General features: G+C 35.7%; 1 long non-coding RNA gene across 3 annotated transcripts; it reads left to right on the top strand.

The window, feature by feature from the left end:
- The first annotated feature begins 764 nt into the window (after nt 1-764).
- Nucleotides 765-10,497, top strand: LOC149245461 (uncharacterized). Of its 3 annotated transcripts, XR_016266509.1 has the most exons (3): nt 819-2,075; nt 3,999-4,090; nt 9,418-10,497. It is a non-coding gene; the product is annotated as an uncharacterized LOC149245461 (long non-coding RNA). The 3 variants fall into 3 exon arrangements; XR_016266510.1 differs by having other exon boundaries at nt 765-2,075; nt 2,220-10,497; XR_016266511.1 differs by having other exon boundaries at nt 765-2,075; nt 3,847-10,497.
- The last annotated feature ends 1,232 nt before the right edge of the window (nt 10,498-11,729 follow it).

Below are 11,729 nucleotides of genomic sequence, written 5' to 3' on the forward strand. Positions count from 1 at the left end.
ATACCCAGATTCGAATTACTTTTGGCCGTCCAAACAATTCCTCCTCCTTCATAACCACTCCAAATTTTTATATATAATATCTTTAATTATCATTCCACTGGATCCGCTGAGGAATAAGGCATATCTAAGATAGATGCCATTAAAGGCTCCATATAGAAAATAAACTAGAAATAAAATGCTTCCATTGTGGTACTACAAGAAAAATATTGAACATAAGACCTACAGCCAAGTAGAGCAACCACATAAATTTTAAATTTCGATATGCAACTTGAACCGTTAATTCTCGGCGGCCACGATCCCGAAAATCGATGGAGTCGTGGGTGACACAAAAGTCCAGATGACCACAATTGCATTTATTTTGATGGATAGATGGCGACAGATGCTAGGTGCTTTGCAATGGAGTAGGAAGGGCGTGAGAAACAAAACCGCCCCTGATAACACAGCCGATTGCATTGGAATGGAGTAAGAAGGGCGTGAGACACAAAACCGCCCCTGATAACACAGCCGCCTAGCCTACGGATTGCGTTGGAATGGAATAAGCCAGCCCGTGCGTTGTTGGTAGCAGGGTAGAAGATTCAAATCGGAGTGGTCTATTGAGGTAGAAGAATTGCCCGGTCGGTTAAAAGGAGCAGGAATGGGGTAATTTGGGTAATTTTTATTTTTTTAGAGATACAGTGTTTAAATAGTGTTTTTGATAATGGAAATAAATTCAACACCATTAACATTTTGAAATTATACTTTGATTTACAAAAAACTTTACTAAATTTCTCTAAATATGATCAAAATTTCCATCAAATCTGAAACACCCGTACGGTTTTACTAACTCTGGTGACCGTTTTGATCAGTGTAACAAGAATGTTGACAGGGAGTTAAATTACTTGCCTATTGGCGGTTGTTTAAAAACAGGGAATCCAGGAAACAAATCCCTAGTATTGGCAATTTTTAGCGGTTCCCAGGGAGCCAGGTGGATGCCGTCAGTGAGGGGGCTAATTACAGAGACCGACTGACCCATGGTGGAACCGATTGGAAAGAGTTTCCGTCTTGTATTACGACATAAGCACATATATAAAATACGAAAAGTGACGAAAGCCATGGTTCCATAGATAAAGAAACACGTATTATGAAATGCCATGGTTGCAACCGGCTTTACCTGTAAAAGCATGGTCTGTGATCAACTATGTTGCCTCAATCAGGACTGTCGGAGTTTTGATGCTCTGGACCTGTTGATTGGATACTGTTCTTTTATTTCACACCAACACTCTATTTCCTTATGGTATTAGATATTGAAGAAGAAAATATAACTATTGAGAAGCAATATGATGGATAGGTTTAATCGCCCTTCGCGATGATGTCAGGAACTGCTCATAGGTCGGGGCTGCACACAGGACTTACTCAAACAACGGAGCAGATCTGTTTGTTGAAAGCAGAAGCGCCCTAATGGAGCATATTTCCATCTGTGATCAGTTCATGAGCACCTTCATGAAGGGCGTTGAATTGGTGAAAATGTGTGAGATAACCAGCCGTTTTAATATCTTTCACAACCTGAGATATGCCTCTCAGATCCCTAGTCTGCAGAAGGAGATATGTGGCTTCCGTCAGCACCAGGTGCCTACCCACTCATTGCTTGATGTGAAGATGAATCTCATAACAGGAGGGAAGAGCTTTCACTATCTGTACGATTTGGGACCAGGGATGAGCACAAGATGCATGAAACGATCTTCTAAGATGTGTCCAAACTCACCATTGATACCCATTATAATGCCAATATCCATCAACAAATGGGTATAGATGATATGTTTGGTGGTGCTTTTGATGAGGCTCTTTGTAATTATAAGGGATTAGTAAAGTCTGATTTATACTGTGATTGAAGAAAAATATTTAGATTTTGAAGAAAATCCTGCTCTCCAGAAAGAGTTGTCCGTTGATATAAGGGTGCAAGGCATAGGTGGCGTTGGCAAAACAACTCTGGCAATGGACTTGTGCAGTGATCGAGAAATTAAAAGTCACTGTGGTTTCCATTTATTCAAACCATTTTTAACCGCTGAAAAGCAGTTCGTTCTCCGTTTCCTTTCCAGGTACTCTCTAGAAAACCCAATTAGATTTCTGTGTGGCATGATATTGTAAAACATCATTTGTGTTATTCCAATTATATATTTTCTGCTTATGTGTGTGTTTATGCACAAAATCTGAAACTGCGTACAATGCTTTCTGTATGACAGTTGCATTTCGGATAGTTGAACTAGCTGATCATCAACAGTAGTGGAATGAAAACAGTAGAAGCTGACAAACGCTGTTCGGGCAATATCTGAATCTGTGCACCCTAATCATCTTTCATCATTTGAATGTTATATTTGCCCCGTTTTCCAATCAGATAACGCAGCCATCCTTCATCTGTTTTTGGGCCCGTGGAGTTGCAATTTCAGTAACAGCCAAGCCTTGGCGCAAATCTCCTTAGTCTCCCTTTTCTCTTTCAAATCCGGCTCCACAAGAATTATCGGGCTCCGGCTCGAATGGAGTGGGCTCAACTGCTTTAATATTGCCTACCCGAGCCTTAAATTAAGTGTTGTATCGAGTAGTTTACTCTAAAAAAAATGTCCCTTAAATTAAATAAAACAATGGCACAATGCTGTTCAGATTTTTCAGAGCACTCGCTTTAGAATTGCGAACAAAACTGGCTTACATATATTCAATTGCCTTCAATAATCGAACTAGAGACTCTAGGGAGTATACGATGAATTCGTCCACTTCACACAGGGCACCAACATGTTCAGGCAGAGAAATCGAACACACGGAGGATAACTGGACAAAACCTCAAATTATTTTATAACTCGTAACAATATATTTACGGAGGAATATTACAGCCCACATTCATACTTTGCAGGGGCTCTCGTGTTCCTCCTCAAGCTGCCCTCTCCAAGCTTTGATCAGATTCTCTGAACCGGGTCTGGCCTCTATAAATACCTTGCAGAGTTTCTAGCAGAGACACACACAGAGGCCAGTTACATCTAATATTCACACAGTCTCAGTAAGGAATTGAGCAAACAAGAGAAAGACAGAAAAACATCAATTCAATCTATTACTCAAAAAGTATATCTACATAGATTTTCCTATCAAGCTGTTTGAGCCCTTGTGCTCTTCCTTTAGCCTTCCTCTTCACACCTACTTGAGCTCGGCGTTGTCTAACATCGCCACAATTATGCCCAGATGGCAAATTTCTCGTCAGAATTTGGAGGGTTTCTTTCGAAGGAATTTGATTGTAGGAATGTTTTAAATTATTTTTGGGTAAATTATTTTTTAACGGCCAAAATAGATTATGGGAATGTTTTAAATTATTTTTTAAGTAGAAATAGATTCAGCTCTATCAAGAAATCAAACACCCAAAATCGAAAATTAATAACTATAAATTAGATTTTCAAAAAAAATCACCAATTTTCAAAAAAATTCACCAAAATTTTCTCACCAAAAATGGTCACTCATTTAAAGTAAGCATTTGAGCTCTCCTCCTAACCTGATCGAGCTCTCGAGCTCTTCTTCTAAGCTGCCTAGCCGCTCTATCTACATACTATATACATACACATATATAGTCTCCTTTTGGCTAAGAAATATCTTAACAGAATAAAGATAAATGGGACATCCATCCCAACAGCATAACACCTCAGCCTAGCATTTGCATTTGTCACACTTATTATGTGCCACATGGCTAAAATGCTGCTCAGCAAAAACTTCTTAACAACCTAGATTTTATCAGAATATGGATACTTGTATTTACATCACAATTTCCTATTTCTAAATTTTATACAAATTTTATTAGACAGAATCTTTCTCCTGTGAAAATTTGTCATGCAGTCCCTAGGTCTGGTTTAATGCTCCTGTATCATCAAACTTCCAAAGTTTCCACTCTGACTGTTAGCAACTAGCAATTGGGCAGTGACCGCTTGTTGTATATTGTCCGGCAGTATCTCCAAGGTCAAATTTACCAGCTGATGATTGTTGAACAGTGACACAATGCACTCGACGAGGAGCGTCCAAGGTGGGACAAGCAATCGGTTCATTTTCATGGTCTTCAATGTCCTTACCAGCGAAGCTGAAGGTGATTATCGCCCTCCCATTTGTCTTGTTTTGTACTTAGGCTGATATATTCCTGTACTGTGCCATTTTCTTGCGCACATGAATGTTATAAACAAGGGAGTAGATGTGCATATTGATATTGCAGTGCATTCTGAAAATCTCTGATTGGGGGAAGCCTTATTATATTCTTATTGCCATTGTGGAAGTTATGTGCCGTTCTACTTATCGTTGTGCATTGACCTTAAAAAAAATACTTTTGTATGATTTATATTATTTGGTATCTTGTTTCTGTTTGAATTCAAATGGGGCAAGGTTTGGAGTGATTCCTGGATAAGGGTCAGCGGAAAACCCTGGAGGGGATGGAAGTAGACTAGAACCGAGATGACACAGAAAGCCCTTTGTAGTTCTGGTAATTCTACTGAAAGACCAGTGTATCTGTATTTTGATATTGGAAGGCATTCGGAAAATCTGTAATTGGAGAAAGCCTTAATGGTATTCTGATTATAAGAATTGCGAAAGCCTTATGCGCCCTTCTTGATGTGCATTGACTTTTAAGAAGTACTTTCGTATGAGGTATCTTGTTCATGTTTGATTTCAACTGGGGAAGGTTTACAGTGAATCCTGGATCAGAGTCGGCGGAAAACCCTAGAGGGATGGAACTAGACTAGAACCAAGATGACACAGAAAGCCCTTTGTTTTTCTGGCCACCCTATGAAAGACCAGTGGCGCCACACCTTGAAAATATGGAAACCATTCCACCAATTAGTAGAAACCAACCAAAAAGGTTCTTTAGAAGATCATGTTCCAGCAGCATAAGACCTACAGGGTTGGTTATCAGAAAATAGGATTTCAGCCTGAACAAGTAACTTCTTGATTTCTTTTCGATCAGTATAATGTATAGCAGAAGAGCATTATTGCTGGGAATGAGTGCATACCCTGCAACTGCATCATCATCACCGTCTTTGAAGGCTTTTATGCGCCATCCAATCATGGACAGGTTCATTATTTTAAATGGGTCATCAGATATTTATGTGCTGTTGGTGGCCTGTACCAAAAACATGAATCTGAGCCATTGTAAGCAACGAATTGAAAATGCAAGCAGAGGATATTTGGTTTTGGGTTTAGAAGAGGAGGAAATCATATTTATAAGGAATTTCGAAATTCCTTACTTGGATACACAAATACCTCTATCGTGTCGCTATAAGGAAGAACAAAGAAGAAGGAGATTGATCTGGATCCTCCAATTTGGAATGGAGAAAACTATGGTTTGGGCTGAAGAGATGCGATACAGCAATTTGCAACAAAGGCGGTCGTTAACAGATTTGAGACTTTGTTTCACCTTTGTGGGGTCATCCACAACTGTCTCTCATTGATTTTAGAGTTTTAGCCTTTTTTGGTCAGACAAAATTTCTTCTATATTGTTTGGGGTCTGTGTTAGTGACCGCCTTCGTCTCGACTCCCAACATGTAGCCTAGCTATATTTGCTCTACCCACACAGTTTGCAAGGATGCAAATTGCAGCATTGGTGGATTATGTGAGGCCTTCCTCTAAAAAGCTGCAAATAAAGTCGGAAAGGGTCTGTGTTAGTGACCGCCTTCGTCTCGACTCCCAACATGTAGCCTAGCTATATTTGCTCTACCCACACAGTTTGCAAGGATGCAAATTGCAGCATTGGTGGATTATGTGAGGCCTTCCTCTAAAAAGCTGCAAATAAAGTCGGAAACACTAAGTGCATACTTGTTTGCATGGCTGCCCCATATGCCTATTTGAAGCCTTTGTTGAGTTAACATGTGGCAGTGATGCTTTGGATTCTTCTCTGTTGATAAATGCCTTCTAATTGGACTTGGTTTAGATTCTTCTTTAGCTGGTCTCTTGGCGCACTTCTAAGTGTATTGGTAGTTTAAACAACTCCTTCCATGTAAGCTCTTTTGGTTAAGCTACTTTCAAGCATTGTCCAAGCTTTGTGGTTGTCCTCATGTACTTCAATCTTAATGGTATTTTTAATCCTTTTGTCCAAGTTGGCCAAATTAAGCTACTGAAACTCATTTTCTTTCCTTATAATTTTATAATATTCTCCACGCTTTGTGGTTGTCCGAGTGTATCCTAGACTTCCTATATGATTGGGTTTTGCTTCACTTTTAATTTGATTATTTATTCCTTGATCCCACCTGTCCGGTGAAATCATCTCCTTTCATAATTTGAAAATAATATTTTTGCTATATCTACCACGTTTTATTCAAATGACGAGATCTTCAAAAGTATTTATCAATTTTCTACCACGTTTTATTCAAATGACGAGATCTTCAAAAGTATTTATCAAGGTCTCCCATTATTTGGAATACATGTTTTTTTCTATTTTATTCTTAAACTGCCTTTAGATGTTTTTTTTTGGTTTTTTTTTTCCTCAGATATATATCAGGAAAAAGCTCAAATATTCATATTTTTTTGCCATTTAAGGTTTTGACCCCTTTACAATACATAAACTTCACTTCAATATAATTTGCAAGATTAAACACCTTGTCTTAATAGAAAAATATAAAACCTATTACCCTGTCACTAACCTGTTTTTTTCTTTTTTATTCTTAATCTCAGATATATATCAGAAAAAAGCTCAAACATTCATATTTTCTGCAAACTTCACTTCCATATAATTTGCAAGATTAAATACCTTGTTTTAATAGAAAGATATAAAACCTATTACCCTGGATCACTAACCTTCATCGGCTGCCTTCTTCCTTCATAAGGACATCTACTGCCTATACTAGATATATTTTTAATTAATTTTCCTAAAATCCAATCATTAATTTAATGAATAAATATGAACATTAATGTTTTTATATTCTTTCTAACATAATTAAAAAGCGTTTTAATGATAAGTTAGGTTTACAACTCTTAATTCCTGTTCTGCCAACATTGTATATTTTTAAGTAGGGATTCTTTCTAGGAGTTGCATTTCCATGTTCTTCCAACGATAACTAACACAATAACAAAATATTTTTAATGCGGAACTCGGTGTGCAACTGTTAATCCCTGTTCTTTCAGCGTTGGATCATCATTTCCAATTTTGGCTTTTTCTTAAGGTGGAACTCGGTTACTGTTAATTCCTGTTCTTTCAGCGTTGGATCATCATTTCTAATTGTGGATTTTTTTGAGGTGGAACTCGGTTACTGTTAATCCCTGTTCTTTCAGCGTTAGATCATCATTCTTGTTTGTGGTTTATTTTCCAGGAGTCTTGAGATTTTGTAGATTGTATTTATGTATTGTTTGGTTTTTTTTTTTCATTTTAAATTAATTTATAATTAATATAGTTATATAAATTATATGGTTGGTAAATAACAATAAACATAGGGTCTGGAGTATGCTCTAAAACTGTTTTTGCTTGGGTAAGAGTTTATCTAATTCGGACTTAGGAAACAGGTTAACCGCTCAAGATCTAGAGGCATCTAGCAGGAGTGAAAGTCTGCCCCATTAGGGACCACCAGCGAGTTATTCCAATTTCCAAGTGACCTTAGCGGCATCTAGTAGGAGTGAAAGTCTGCCCCATTACGGACCACCAGCTGGTTATTCCAATTTCCAAGTGGCGTGGTTTTGCTTGAATAACAGTGATGAGTTTCACAGATAACAACTAGAGATGGCTCTCCTCAGTGCCTCTCCTCACTATTGGTTTGACAACTCAATTACGATAGGTTTTCCCCCTAGAAAAAAATACCAATAAACATATATAATAAACATTGATCATACATTTTTTTGTTAAAGTTAAAATTAAAAATAAAAATAAAATCATGAAAATTAACTTAATTATAAATTTAATTAAAATTATTATTCTTATTAATGATGAAAAAGAATTAGTCCAAGGAGTTGAGCTCAAGTGTAGAGGCACATATTGTGTTTCTGTGGCTGGTTCAAATATCGGGAGACATGCTCTACTTGGTGAAAATTGTGAAAAAATGTCACTGGGTAGCTCCATAACAGCTTCGATGAAAAAAAATAATAAAAAAAAAAATCAATATACAAGTTAAACATATATGAATTTAAAAAAGCATGTAGCAAATTCTTTACCATGGAGATTCACCCCCACTTTATCATGGAAATTCTTAATCTATTAATATATCACGACTTAATAATACCACAGACCCCAAAAAAATCATGACATGTTTCATATTACACTTGTTCACATGATATTTTTTTAATCAAAGAATTTAATTAAAAGCCAAAAAACAGCATAACTACTTTGAAGATAAATCTCAACCTTTAATTTGTGTTTACTACTAAGAATATTATAGAATATTTTGTGGAGGTTAAAGTTCACCTATCCACCTAATAATTATTGATAATTAAATTAAAATTGTGGAAACCCTATTCCAAAATAGATAAAGTTGAAATGTTAATATAAAGAAATTGTTGACGTGGCTTAAAATTACTTCATTTAATTTTCAAAATTTTAATTAGCCGAATTATATTATTAAATGTGCTTGATATATGTTGATTGAGGTTAGCTCCAAGGGTTAGCTCAATTGGTCGAGGTCTCGTTGCTAAATAACCTCACCATTAGGAGGTCATGAGGTCAATTATCCTCCACACCCTTGGGGTTAGGCCAGTGGGATGTGTTCCCATCGGGTGGTTATGCTCGAAGGTGGAAAATACATAATTGTTCTATTTTAGAAATTATCTAATATTTCTGGAATTCGGGATACCAAGGAGATATTAAGAGTTTGAGCTCAAGAACATAGGCATAGATGGAAAAAAAACAATATTTTATTTTCTTTCTAAAATGCGTGTTTTAGAGAGTTTTAGGATCGATCGAAACCACCTAAAAAGACCCAATTAGCCATCGATCGATACATATCAACGACATTTACTAATATGGTTGTGCTAGTTGACAGTCGACATGTGTGGAGTGGATTCATTGACCATAGTTGAAAAAGATAAATAAGGATGGTCATAATTGAAGAAGGTTGATGAGTTTGATCATGGTTGTGGAGATTGACCAATATTGAAAATAGTTGAACTAGGTTAACCATTTTCAGCAATTAATGTAACATTGTATTTGTTAAATCATTTATTTTATGCTCTTTTTGCTCATTGAGATGCCTTTTTGCTCAAATTATCTATCATTTTTCAAACTCTAGTCACTATATATCCTTCAATGCTCACATGTTTACACGTATATATATATACACTTGATTAAGTTCTTTATTTCTTTGCTTTGGCTAGGATTAAAGGTTGTTTAAGAAGTAAGTGTATGTGACTCAATGAATATATACCAAATAAATATGTTTATGTTTTGTATTGATTTGCATATAATAATTGGACTAATCATAGTGTTGGAAGACTTTCTTGATTTCTCAGATTGGTTTTCAGTGACCAAATCTTTCTTGGTCAAGTATTAAGTGAGCGACCTTGGTCATCAGATTGAAGACTCTCTTGTTTTAATTACAAATCGAGGATCTCTACTTAAGACTAAGGATTTTCAAAGGGCTCGTTACTATATCCTTCAATGCTCACATGTTTACACGTATATATATATACACTTGATTAAGTTCTTTATTTCTTTGCTTTGGCTAGGATTAAAGGTTGTTTAAGAAGTATTAAGATGTAAGTGTATGTGACTCAATGAATATATACCAAATAAATATGTTTATGTTTTGTATTGATTTGCATATAATAATTGGACTAATCATAGTGTTGGAAGACTTTCTTGATTTCTCAGATTGGTTTTCAGTGACCAAATCTTTCTTGGTCAAGTATTAAGTGAGCGACCTTGGTCATCAGATTGAAGACTCTCTTGTTTTAATTACAAATCGAGGATCTCTACTTAAGACTAAGGATTTTCAAAGGGCTCGTTATTTTAATCAATCTCAAGGGATTTTAGTAAAGTTCGAAGACCCTTTGCAGTTGGACATGAAAATGGACCTCGTCTATTTCGCAGCCACGAGGATCATTGCCACGATGACAATTAGATAGAATAGGGGTGTGCACCACCACCAAGTATCACAAGCTAGTGGGATGAATTATATGAATACATGACCCTTCTAATCACTGAGGATATTATAAAATTGTTGGGAAATTACCTCGTAGCACAAGTAGTTTTCTTCGGTTCTGACCAAGCGCTTGTATCTTAGGATTAGTTATATCTACAGTTACACAAATGTCCATGGTTGCATTAGTACTTTGACTCAACACACGTGTTGGAAGCCACAGATAGATCTCATGCTTGTCACGCTACTAGGAGCTACCACTGACTGTTAGCATACTGTAATGCATTTGTTTCATAGAGGATGATGTTGAAGAACTCAATTGATGAAGGTCATGGAAACTATTTGTTGAGTGGCGGTGTTAGAATATGTAACTGCTATTTGACATGTAGGTATGTGGGTGTGATTATATATGTAATTATTGAACTAGAATTTGGTCTATACAAGAAGTATTTTTTTTATGAATGAGAAGGTTTTTGAGACCTAGTTGGATGAGAGATTCTCCCAAATATTAGAGCAGTCTTTTATATATTTATATTTGTAGGTTTGGTTATCAAACCAGTGTAGATCCATATTAAGCATAGATCTAACATGACCCAAGAATGATCAAATTGCTTTGGGTGCAAACTTTTTTTAGAATGCAACATAAAATAAAATAAAATAAAATACTTTCTTCTCATCCCACAATAGATCCTCTAGTGGTTTTCTCTATATATACAATGTGTAATTTTTCATTATTTAAATAGTATTTTTCAATCATCTTAGGTCTGATTTTTCATTGTTTAAATAATATTTTTCAATGCAATATAGAATACATTGCACACATTAAATGTTTTTTTATTATTAATATATTTTTAAGCATCCTGGGTGTTAAAGTATTTATTGATAACCCATATTAAATTATTTTGTTATCATAAATATTTTTAAATGTAACATATTGATTGTGTTAAGAATTGAATGAATTACACATATCTCTCTTATTATTCTTATTTAATTTTTAAACTTTCAATTACTTTTTCTCCTTTGGACATTGAATATTCTACTATAAACAACATTAAATATTTACTTCTAAGGGGTTTTTTTAAGATATATGTGAAGTTGATATCCATATAAATTAGTTAACACGGATCTTCAAATAGTTTATTTAATATTTTTGAAAAGTATAAAGTTTAAACACACATTTATTTAAAAGTTGATATGAAATTATATTACCTCATATGGACAACTTACAAAACATGCATAACATATTTATTTTTGTTTTCTATTGTAATTGACATTGCTTTTACATTTAGAAAGTACTTTACTTTTATTCAAAAAGGAACATATGTCAACTCCAAGTTGAACACTGACATAATTACACATTTCCCTTATACTGGGTTGTAGAATGAGCCTCTCAGCTCAAAAATAGGATTTCAGCCTCTGTAACACCTTCCTCCCACATCTACCCAAGTAACTGGCCAACTAGGATAAACATGTGACGAGATGCTACTATGATTGGACTCAACATCCTAGGCGACCTTAAGGAAATGAAATCGACGGAAACACATCATACATACCTTCCACATCAGCTACAGGACCCCTAAGAACCATCTCAACACTTCTGGTAACCAGCGCCTTAGTCCCACTGAGGTTTCAAACCTATTGACCTCTTGATGCTCTCATGTTATGGGTCTGTCAACGTCTAGG

Source organism: Pinus tabuliformis, chromosome 7 (genome assembly GCF_031772625.1).
Source record: "Pinus tabuliformis cultivar Carrire ecotype Pingquan chromosome 7, CPIR1, whole genome shotgun sequence".
NCBI lineage: Eukaryota > Viridiplantae > Streptophyta > Pinopsida > Pinales > Pinaceae > Pinus > Pinus tabuliformis.